Raw genomic sequence first — 12,626 nt, forward strand, 5'->3', positions numbered from 1 at the left:
AAGTTTTCTTCTCCGTTGTGCCAAAGGGACCAGTAGAAAATTTAGCGTGTTTTCTATGCCATAGAATATGCATAGTGGTATCAATAATAAATAGCATCTCCCACAGTATAGAGTGTGAGACACCCGTTCACAGAGCAGAGTCACTCACTCACGGTGAGCTAAAAATACCTCACTGACAAACTCTAGGCAAGAAAGGGGGGAAAAAGAGACTTCTGTGTTTGTTACCCAAAGACAGAGCCTTGCCTAAGCAACCCAAGGTGTCCTCATTATCTTCTCTCAATATTCTACATTAACACCCCAATATATTCTAGTGTGTGTGGCTATGATGCCACCTCTGCAATGCAGAAGATTTCCACACAAAGCACTTAATTTATCTTTCAAGAACAACACTGCACAGTGCCGGATAAAGTAAAACCTCAAAGTTTATTAGTAAAATAAAATACTTGTTAAATGAGGGAATGAGTGCAAAGGTCTCGGTGACTCATTGCATACAGATTGTGTTCCTATTGCCAGTGTGCAGAGTATATGCTCCTCTGAGCTTGTTTGAGCAGGAAACAGCTAGCAGGTGACAGCCCCAATGGCACATTTTCATTGGACTTTGTCCTTTCCGCAAAAATAACCAAAGACCAACAAAATTCCACGGGACATATGTCAAAAATCAGCTAGATGAGGGAGCGTTTGCTGTGCCTGGATAAACTTGGACTCTGGAAGCTTTTGTTTCCCTCACTGTTTGGCAGCAATAGGCAGGCAAAGGCAGCAGCAAGCAACACCATGGGTGTTACCATCCTTGTGACAGCCTTGGGTATCAGAATTTTAGTAACTGACTGTAGCCAGGGTTACAACTCTCAGCCTGGGGTCTGAGATCTTAGATCCTGAAGACCTAATGGCTCTCTGGAACTTTTCTGGATAACAGGTTGGGTGGGTATTGCTCCTTAGAAACCTTCTACGTTTCTTTAGTCAGTATCCTGCCCTTCATATACTCCTCATCACCATCATCATTACCATCAGCTGTCATCATCATCATCATCATCATCATCATCACTACCATCATCATCACCCTCAACTATCACCACCATCATCTCATCACCATCATTATCACAGTCATCATTATCACCATCATAATCATCCTTATCACCATCATCATCATCATCCCTTGCTCTATTGTTTTCTTTCTGCTCTGGCTACTCTTGAACTGTTCATCTTCCATGCATTTGGCTTCCTGACCCACTCCACAATCAGAAGCTGCTACAGCGATGATTCAGGGTGTCTAGGACACTGATTATAAAGGAGACACCCACTGCTGCTCTACTCACTGGTGGCCTACTCAGGAACTGAATGACTGGGCAGTTATAATCACTCAGGCATGGATACCCACCTGTTACCAGGTCTGCAGGGTTATGGACAATGTGTCACCCCATCTGCAGTACCAGATGAATTTAAGTTCCACTGGAACCAGCTGGCAAATCTATCAGCTTAGCTACTTTGGGGGTGCTGGTATCATTTTTATGGCTACTTCTTTCTTCCTGTTAACAGCTTAGCCCATAATGTTGAAAACAGGTTGGGCTACCAAGATGACTCAGTGGATTAAGACACTTGCTGCTAACCCTGATAACCTGAATTCAAACCTGGTACCCACATGGTAAAATAAGAACTGTTATTTTCTTAAGAAAGTTTTCTTCTGATCTACACACACACACACACACACACACACACACACACACACACACACCTTCACACAAACATACACACTAAAGTTTAAGAGAATATAAGCGAGAAAAGACCTGAGATGTCTTCTATTGAGCTTTATGGTATAAAGCCAACAGAGACAAAACAGGGTTGTCTCCCCTCTGAATTCCTGAATAAGTGCAGCAGTCTGCTTCTATAGCCCCAGAAGCCATGTTTGAATCAATCACAGCCTTGCCTCTTAGTATAGGTCACAGTAGTATCTCCCTAAGGGGAAGTGTTTCCCGTTGCCAAGATGGAAAGAATCGAACAGTCACACAGAGTTCAGCAAGGCTTTTTATAGCAAATTGCCCAGTCCAAACTTTATCAAGTGGCTCTGGGGGTGCTGCACCTTAATAAGCCAAGACAATCATCTTCATTCTTTGTGTAGTTGCTCAAGGTGTCCACATAGTATTCGACAGCTGGTACTGGCATAAGTCTAGCTGATGTTACAACTGATAGACAGTCCCTCTACTTAAGGAAGCAAAAGAGAGTTCAACAGCCCCTAATCAGAAAGTGGAATTGCCCCACTCCCCAATTTATAGGAAATGAGCATTAGAAGGAGTTCTTACAATTTAAGTAATTTAACATTAATGTGCTAGAGAGATGAACAGCTAGATTCTTCAGCTCTTGCAGAAGAACCAAGTTTGATTCCCAGCACCCCTGTTGGGAAGCTCACAACCATTTGTAACTCCATTTCCAGGGGATCTGATTCCTTCCTCTAGCCTCCAAGGCCACTATACTTACACACAGACACAGACACAGACGCACATGCATGCGCACACACACATGCGCACACGCACACGCGCACGCGCACGCGCACACACACACACACACATAATGAAAAATAAAATCATATTTAAAAATTATCATTAACACTAACAAAGATCTTATACTGCTTTACACCTACCCAGTGGCCAAAAAGGAATGGGTTCACATCATTTGTATCCTGTAGAAAATAATAAAGTGAAAGGATATCCAACTGGCAACCAATCAAGAAAAAAACATAAAATAAAAAAGCTCTTCTATGAGAATGAGAGTTAGACAACACAAAATAATCTCGCTGTATGACTACAGAATCATAATTTATTTCCATTTCTATGTGGTATTGATCATCTGCAGTGAGTTTGTCAAATAAATCATGCAAATTTTAAATCTGAATTTGAATATGAGGTTTTGATAGCTGGTGAAGAAAAAGGAATCTTCGTGACAAAGATTTAACGGCTCCAAATCTCATAACCTTCAAATCCTGCATGAAAATCTGTTGGTGAAGCATGGCTACGAGAGCAAATAAAATCAACACAGCAAGCTCACTGGATATATTTTAAATAACTGAGCTAGAAACTGAAAGTCCTAGGACTGTAACAAGAGAGAATTAGAGGTTATGTAACATATATTGAAGAAATGTCTGGTTATGGTTGAGATTAAACTAGTACCTAAAACCTGAGAGATAGCATTAATGTTTCACTTTGATAACCCTTTTGTGGGTGACCTTGAGTAAATCTACTTATCCAGTTTCCATGTACATTAAAAAAAATATGTGTTCTACTCAAGGATGTCATTGAAATAATGAACTCAGAAAATATATCAGAATTTTTCTTGCAAATAAGTTGGGGTGTGTATGCATCTATGATCACGTGCATTTATTGTGTGTAAGCTTACAAGTGCATATTCATTTTTCTTATATTCAAAGTAAACAGGATCAATTTAATGCTAAGCCATGCCTTATAAAATATCCAAAATTAGCTAAGGAGGACATAGCCTCAATATTTTTAAAATTATATGTGTACAAGCCCAGGCAGGATTTGCTTTGTTGAAAGTCAGACAATTTTTCTTTACATTTAGTGTCACATATTAACTCCAAAAAGAAAGAGGACTTCTAAATAGTGGTGAGGCAGGGGATTATGTTCTGGCAAATAAACTTCAAAATGAAATATTTTCTAATTATCATTTAAAGCATTTCTTATCATAAACATAAAACTAAATAGTGCCTATCTGCATCAGTGAATATTTTATGTCACCTTACAGAAACTATTTTGTCATTTAAAACTGCTTTGTGCGTTTGAAATTGAATGCATTTGGTTCATTTATTCATCAGCATATGTTTATTTGTTGTCTGTTCTGGTCCTATTCTGTTGCTGTGACAAAGGCAATGACCAAAAGCAACGTAGGACAGAAAAAGGGTTCATTTCATTGTCTAGATCACAGCGCATCACTGAGGGAAATCAGGGCAGGAACTGGCTGGCTGTCTCACTCGCTTACACTCAGCTACATTTCTTGTACAAACTAGGATGGTACTTCCCACAGTGGACTGTGTCCTTCTACATCAATTAACAGTTAAGATAATCTCACACAGATATGCCCACAGCCCAATCTGACCTGAGCAATTCCATCATCGAAGTTCTCTTTTCCCAGGTAACTCTAGGTGAGTTCACCAGTTGTGTATGTGTGTTTGGTAAAACATGGAAGACTTATTTTTATTCTTGAGAGGGTGCCTCATGTAACCCAGGCTTGTCTTGAATTCTCTGTGTAGCCAAGAATGACCTTGAGCTCCTGATCCTCCTGTCTCTGCCTCCTGAGGGCTGAGATTACAGACATATGCCACCATGCCTGGCCTAAGACCTACGTTGAAGCCCATTTAATATCATCGCTGTAATTGAGAGTCAAAGCACACTTTGCAGCAGGCATCAATGAGTCAAGACTTCTGTTGGGAAGTGTGTCAACAACAAAGTCACATTTCAATCATTGGCTTCTTACTCAAGCCCCCCCCCCCCAGATAGCCAATAACAAACAATAACAATGTTTGGTTGGCATCTGTGGAAATCTAAGAGGCAGCTCTGTGCTCTGATTGACTCTAAATGCTGAGTTTCTAGTTTATAAACTCATTATAGTGTCAGTTCCTTAATACTGAAATGGAGGTTTCAGTGCAAGCAGAAGGGCAAATGCAGATCCATACCCTGATTAGATAAGTGGATGTCATAGCTGAGATTATGATGTAACAGTAAGTCTTCTTTTGATTCCTGGGGCAGCTTTCTGAGTGTCTCCTCTCAGTCTCTGTGTGACCTTGGGAATGTTTCTTAACTTTTTATACCTCTGGGGTCTCCTCTGTAGTGTGAAGAATCATAATTCCCCTCACAGGGTCACCATGGGGATTAAACACACTGACATAAAAGAGTTTGGAGAGCTCTTACAGAATAGTAAGCACCCTATAAAGGCATCACTTCATTTAAGAAATGTTATGATTTCAAACACAGGTTTTTCTGTCTATAACATGGGGGATGGGGGTGGGGAGGATGCATTCATAGTGCCAAATAGTCTGAGACAAACAGTGATAAATCCAAGGACAAAAGGGCAGTCCTTGATGGCAGTGTGAGGTGAGGAAGGTGGCTTAGTCAAGTGCTCACCTTGTAAGCGCAAGGTCTACGTTCAGTCCCCAGCACCCATGTCAAAAAGATGGATAAGTCAGTGCACACATGTATTCTCAGTAGTGGGCAAGCAGAAAGAGGTGGATCTCAGAGGCTCCCTACCCAGCTACTATAGTCTACTTGGAGAGCCCCTGGCCAGTGAAGTATTCTGTCTCACAAACAAGGTGGATCATGCTTGAAGATCAATACTCACCATTGTCTTCCAGCCTCCAATTTTACATATCCACATGTACATGTGCACCCATACACACATACTGCACACACACATATACACACATACACTCATGTGAAGTTAGACCTTCATCATCACCAATGCTATCAAACTCGCTGAGAGGTATTCATGAAAGAGAAAGGACCAAGTCTAGAAAATTCTGGGTGATAAGAAAAGCTTCAGCTGGAGCTTGAGAGATGCCTTAGTGTTAGGAGAATTTCCTGATCTTCCAGAGGACCCAGGTTCAGTTCAGAGCACCCACATTGGATGCTCACAGTGGCCTGTAACTTCAGGTCCAGGAAAAACCTATTTTCACCTTTGAAGGCACCTGCACACATGTGCACATGCTCACTCACATAGTCATACATGAAAATGGAAATAAATCTTTAAATAAAAAGAAAAAATTCTCTATTATTATCCATCTTTTTTAACATGGGTGCTGGGGATTGAACGTAGACCTTGCGCTTACAAGGTGACCACTTGACTAAAAGCATTGCTTAATATCTGACTTGGAAAAAAGTAATTTATTTCCTTATCCATGTTTAGTATCCCCAAAACATGACTCCCCACTACTGGACAAATGGACTGACCGCGGTTGATTGTTGCTTTTCACTATGTAAACTCCTAACAAGGAGAAACATCTCAATTGTCTCTTTATACAGGTGACTTGGGGGCATTTTACATACAAAAATCACAGACCTGACAAGGGCAGGGGAATTCTACCACATTCTGATTGCAAAGTACCTTGTAAATTGTCAGATAGGCAAAGCAAGGGCCTGAAGTATCTCATTGCCAAATGTGCAGGTACTAGGGAAACATGATTAGCTATGCCTCTTAGCAGAATCTCTTTAAAATAAAGACTCTTTAGCAAATTACATGAAAGCACTGGGCCTCTGAGCCCACTGAATATATTTTTTAAAGATTTTTATCTTAAAAAAAATCATGATTTTATGTGCATGTGTATATATGCCACATTGTGTATAGAAGCCCACGGAATCTAGAAGAGGGTGCCAGATCCCTTGGAGATGGAGTTAAGAGATAATTTTCAGACACCTGATGTGGTTGCTGAAAACTGAACCTGAGTCAGCTGGAAGAGTAGCAAGTGACTCTAACCACTGAACTGTCTCTCCAGCCTTACACTGAAAATTACTCCCAGGTTCAAAAATACTGTTCTATTAATTTTACAATTTTCATACAGCTGCTAGAAAACTCTTACTGAGTCATGAGTTTCAGGGCATGAAAGAATTCTTAGTAATATAAATCAGATCAAAAAGTCAATAGATGGTTTGAGTCCCAGGAAAGAAGGCATCATTCCTACAAAGAGATGTTTTATAATTAGGCAAGTGGCCATTTCTGAAAGAACACAGAAACATTCCCATCCAAAGAGGGCTGTAAACATAAATGACTGGGGCTGGAGAGATGCTCAGGGGTTAAGAGCTTGTGCTCCTTTTGCCAAGGACCAGATTTGTTTCTCAACAACCCCACTGCAGCTCACAACCACCTATAACTCTAATTCTGGGGGATCAAATGCCTTCATCTGGCTTCCATTGGCACTGTGTATATGTGGTACACATGTGTGCAGGCAAACATACACATAAAATGGTAAGAAAAATCATCTTAAAGAGTAAAAGTCAGATTGTGTTACTCTTCTGCCAATAATCCCTCGATAACCAATAGTATCATGGGACAGAGACCTCAGTAGACCAGGTCTTCTCAAATCATCCTTGCTGACACCCCTTGGACCAGGCCTCCTCACAGCATCCATGCTGACACCCCTGGCATCTTAGGATGCAGTAGGGCCTCTTACTACTTCTTGTATCCTCTCTCTGGTAGGTCAGACATTCTGCCTCCCTCTCTACAGAAGAAGTAAAGTCCATCTCATCATTTTTGCTTCACTGGTACCCAAAATCTCCACACTTATACTGCCTATCTTCAAATATTTGACTGCTTTCTCCAGGACATCTCTTGTACCCTTCTCCTAAGCTCCATTAGTTCTGTGAGCTCTTGCAGGAAACTGTGCTGTGTCTCTTTCACCAGGCAAGCAGAGTAAACACTGGGACCATTCTTCTGTTGTCTCCAAATGCTTTTCTACTTCAGAAAACTGTGTGACCTTGAACTATACTCATAGCCACATTTACAGATGTCAGGTGCACAGCAAGCTCTCTGGTGTGTTTACCTTGTGAGGAGAGACTGCTCTGTGAATCATGAGCATGAGGTGTCTACAGGATAGATACTCACATGATTTAATTGTAGTGCCGCCTTCAATGATTTTAATATTCAAGCTGTTGGCATAATTTTAAGAAAGTACAAATGGGTCCACAGGAGTTACTTAATTGTAATATAATTATTAGTCCTCCTAAAACACCTTACTCTTTGCTGATGTGGTAATGGCAGTTCATTTGGTGTCCATTAGGGTATTCCTTATGGAACCCGACACAAGAAACAAATGCTACCATTTGCCAATTAATGTTTGCTTTATGAAACAAAAGACCTTCCTTTCTAAATGATTCTATGCTGTGTCTGTCACAGAGAATGGGACAACAGGGGAAGGGCATTTCTGTAGGGACAGTGCAAGTGCTGTCAGAGCAAACTTAAGATCACAGTTGACACTCCACAGGGAGCCACTGCAGACACAGCTGACATTGGCTCTCTCTCTGCTCTTCGTGATAGGACCTTTTCTGGTTGAATTCCTATCATGCCCAGGACTTTCATCCTGACATTGCTACCTATTGAATTGAGTTAGCCCTAACAACTTGACAACAGAAAACAAAAACAAAAAATACATACTCTAAAAAATCTAAACAAATCTAGTCATCTCAAAGTTACATTTTAACTTTAAAAATCTGTTTTTATCTAAATCTAAACTTCAGTTATATTTTGAACTATGCAGTGCATAAAAATGTCTTGATAAAGTCCTGGGATATACAGTAGAGTAGTCTTAAAATAACTCAACCTTTGGTCCAAAATCTGCATCATGATCTCCATGCAACAGAATCAGGGAAGGTCCATCACTTATCTAGCTAGGAATCCACTCACACATAGTCACCACACTGTCCAACAAAAACCACAGCAAATTATTAATTGATTGTGTGTTTTACATATTCTGTTGTATGTGTACACATGTGCGCAAAGGGTGGAGAGAGATGGCTTCTGTCTTCGTTGATCATTCTCCACACCATTTCTTTGAAACAGGGTCTCTCACTGAACCTGGAGCTTACCCATTTGTCTAGACTAGTTAGCCACCAAGCTCCTTGGATCTGCCTGTCTCCATCCCCAACTCACATGGCCCCAGTGCTAGGATCACAAACATGAGCCAGGTTTAACTTTTTACATGGATCTTGGGAATCTAAATTCAGGTCCTCTTACTTATGTGACCATCATGTTGCCAACTGATTCATCTCCCCAGCAACCTTTTTTTGTTTCCTTATGCTATTTCAACTACTAAAAATACCTTGTGTCTATTTCACTCTTATTTTCTTCATGTTAACATATAGTTATTCCTGTTTGCTTTGTGGTGTTTGTTTGATCAACCCTTGTCTCCCTTCCACAAAATGTCTCAGTGGTTAGGCATCATGTCCAATCATCTGACAGCTAATTATGCTCATCAAATTACTGTATAATTGAAGCTTCTCAGTGATAGGATATGAAATCCAAGTAGTCTACAAGCTATCTTCTAACATGTTAAGCATAATAGAATGTTGAGTAGATCCTTGATGATATGCATATGAAATGATTGTTTTGTTGAGCATTGGTAATTCAATGAGTCGATAATCTAACTACCTCTGCTATTAAACTATGCCCTGAGGGACATTTTTATTTACTTTAAAAAAATGGACTGAAATGTATTATGAAATAAATTACATATGAAATTAATTGTGTGTCTAAAAGGTGTAGATTATACATTAAGAACCACTTGGGGAATTCGGTAATTTGACATTGAACACAGGTTGTTAGTATCTGGAAAACAAAGGAGAAGAGCAATTCTGCATTATGAAATTTCATACCAATGAAAATTAAAACATTTTGGGCCACAGTTCAGGAAAAAAAAAACCATAATTTTTATTGAAAATAGATTCTTCTCTCATATAATACATCTTAACCACAATTTCCTCTCCCTCCACTCCTCCTGGCTCCATCCTCCTCCCTCAGATCTACTTCTCCTCTATTTCCTCTTGAGAAAAGATCAGGCCTCCAAGAGAAAAGAGATGATAGCCAAACAGGACAAAACAAATCATATAAGAGGGCCAAAGCCCTCACAGAGAGGCTAGACAAGGCAACTCAATATGAAGAAAACAGTCCCAAGAGCAGGCAAAAGAATAGAGTTGGAGATACAGCTGAATATTGCTTTGTTCCCCTGGATGGGGTGTGCAAGGGGTCAGGGGTATGGGGTACCTTCCTGAATCCTGGAACTCAGGGGAACTCGGCTAGATTTCCTAACACACTCCAAAGTTGAATGTTTTAGAAATATTTTTCTATGAAAACTGGAAAATATCTTCTTGCTCAGCAGGGGCAGGGAGCTTCTGTTGATAATATTCAATCTCAGGTGAAGGTCAACACACCTTATAGGACAACCACAACAAAACAGAGACAGTTTATTAAGAAATACTTTAATTAGAACAATATTCCCACACAGGACAAGAAAACAGAGATAAAAATATGTTTGCCCCCAATGATCTAGATCTGCAAGCAGATAACAATATTCTAATTAAAAGTAAGCATGTGTAAAATGTTCAAGCAGGACTCATGAGCACTGCAATTAAAAGTTCTCCATCTTTAGTTCACTCTTGGAGATAATTAACTTTTAGAGGTTCTGTTTTAAATTTTTTTCTGATGATTTCCAACTTATGTCTATGACTCTCTTAATGTGATCAAATTTACGGTGTACTTAGTTGCTCCCTGATAGAAGAATGTGTGTGTGTGTGTGTGTGTGTGTGTGTGTGTGTGTGTGTGTGTACAAGCAGCCATGGGATCATGGGTATATGTGAAGGCCAGAGGTCAACCTTAGATGTCATTACTCAGGTTGCTAGCTACCTTGGTTTTGGTACAAGGTCTATGACTAGCATCTGTGGCTCAATAATTAGGCTAAGCTGGCTCTTCAATGACCTAAAGGATCATCCTGCCTCCACCTCCCCAATGTTGGAATTGAAAACACTAGCCAAGTGCCTGCCTTTTGAAGTAGATGCTAGAGACTGAACTCGGGCTCATGTGCTTTACTGACTGATCTCATCAGTCCCTGGTAGAAGATGAATTTTGATTCCTACTCCTGTTCTTCATTTTTCTCAACCATTTTGCATGCTCAGTATCTTAAAAAACATATTAGCCATGGGAATTTATTAAATTTACTATCCTTTAGGTAGTGTAATTGAGTCTTTCTCTTTGAGTGAAATCAAACACCCCTCTTCACTTTAAACCTGCTACTTCTTCCTAATGTTAATGTCTTTAATTTACAATATTTAGCCAGTTGTGGTGGCACACACCTTTAATCTCAATGCTCTGAAAGCAGAGGTATGGTAACATCTGTGAACTCAACACCAGTCTTGTCTATGCTACAAGTTCTATGGTAGCCAGGTCTGCATAATGAGACTGTCTCAACAACCGAACAACAAAAAAATGTGTACAGTATTTGTTTTCTATGCTATAATGCTGTTTTGGGCTTCAGTGCTTTTCCTCTAATTTGATTTTGAAATTAAAAATCAATCAGCAGCATTATGCTGTTATTATTACATAAACCTCATTAATAATAGTCCACTGCTTCCAAGAAGGAAAAAGTCATCCTTTCTCAGTAACATTATTCACTAGAAAAAATTTTCCAAGAGTTAAACTCAAATTTATTCACCTTTCTGCTTCTGTCACTTGTGGGTTTCTTCACACCTGTGCCGTTGCTCTCTTGAATAGCTTTTTGATTTTATAGTTGTTAGTTGCCTATGTTTTTGTTGACATCTTACTCACATGGATGCTTCCCCTTTTCTCTATGGTCTTCCTGTTCCCTCCCATGAATTACTCGGTGGTGAAACAAGGTGCACAGGAGGCCGTGTTTCATTTCTCTTCTTATAGAATCCACAATTTCTTAGTCTTAGCATCCACCCAAGTTCCTCTCCTTTTGTAAAATCACTTATGCACATACACATGGAGATAGTAGTTTTGTCTCCTAGGATCAGTTCACACTCTGCATTCCATATTCCATCAGTGGTAAGACAATAGTTTGGACTGCAGTGCTACCACGCAGATGTGCTTTTGTATTTCTGATGTGGTCCTATAATTCTGAGGTTCCTGATCCCTAAAGAAACTACCAATTTACAAAAACAATTTATATGTAAGGTTTCCAATATTCTGAAAGTGGTACCAGAAGTGTGGCCTTGCATGTTTTAGTGCCTAGGTTTGTTCTTGATAAGGAAAAAAAAAGATTTTAAGATTTGGGGGAGCTGGGCAGTGGTGGTGCAGGCCTTTAATCCCAGCACTCAGGAAGCAGAGCAAGGCAGATCTCTGTGAGTTCAAGGCCAGCCTGATCTAGAGAGTGAGATCCAGTATAGGCACCAAAACTACACAGAAAAACCCTGTCTCAAAAAAAAATAAACAAATTGGGAAGGGGTGTGCTGAGAGGTGATTCAGCAGTTAAGAGCACTCACTGCTTTTGCAGGGGACCTGGGTTCAGTTCCCAGCACCCATGTGGTAGCTCCTAACTGTATGTAACTCCAGTTTTAGGGGTCTGAGATTTCCTCTTCTAGACTCCATGGGCATTGCATGCACTTGATACACGTGCATACCTGCAGGCAAAACACCTTACACACATGACATAAAAATAAATAAAATCTTTAAAATATTCCCAAAGCAGATCTTATAGCATATCTTAATCAAATTACACACTAAAGGTTAGAAGTGGGCAAGAAACTAAACTCACTCTTTTTTCAGTTGACTTAGCTTTCAGGCTCTACTGCTCTTCCTAAAGAGTGTGTTCCTATTAGAACTCTGTGTCATATCAATGACACTTGATGCAGTATCCTAACGTCTTTCCTCTAACCTTGGAAAGTCTAAACCTGCCTTTGAGCCTGAACCTAGCTTAGATGAAGAAGCTAAAACTTGAACAGAACTTAAATCTCATGTTTGATATATTTTCTAACTCAGCAAAGGTTTTCTGCTTGGTGCCTGTTTTTGAATTTGAAGATGTTAAAAGATGTGAGCAGCACAATTCTTTGAGCTAGGGTCCAGGACCAAAGGTCCTTCCTTGAGCTGCTTTGTTATATATATTTGATCATAATAATAAAAAAGTA

Source organism: Peromyscus eremicus, chromosome 7 (genome assembly GCF_949786415.1).
Source record: "Peromyscus eremicus chromosome 7, PerEre_H2_v1, whole genome shotgun sequence".
Taxonomy (NCBI): Eukaryota; Metazoa; Chordata; class Mammalia; order Rodentia; family Cricetidae; genus Peromyscus; species Peromyscus eremicus.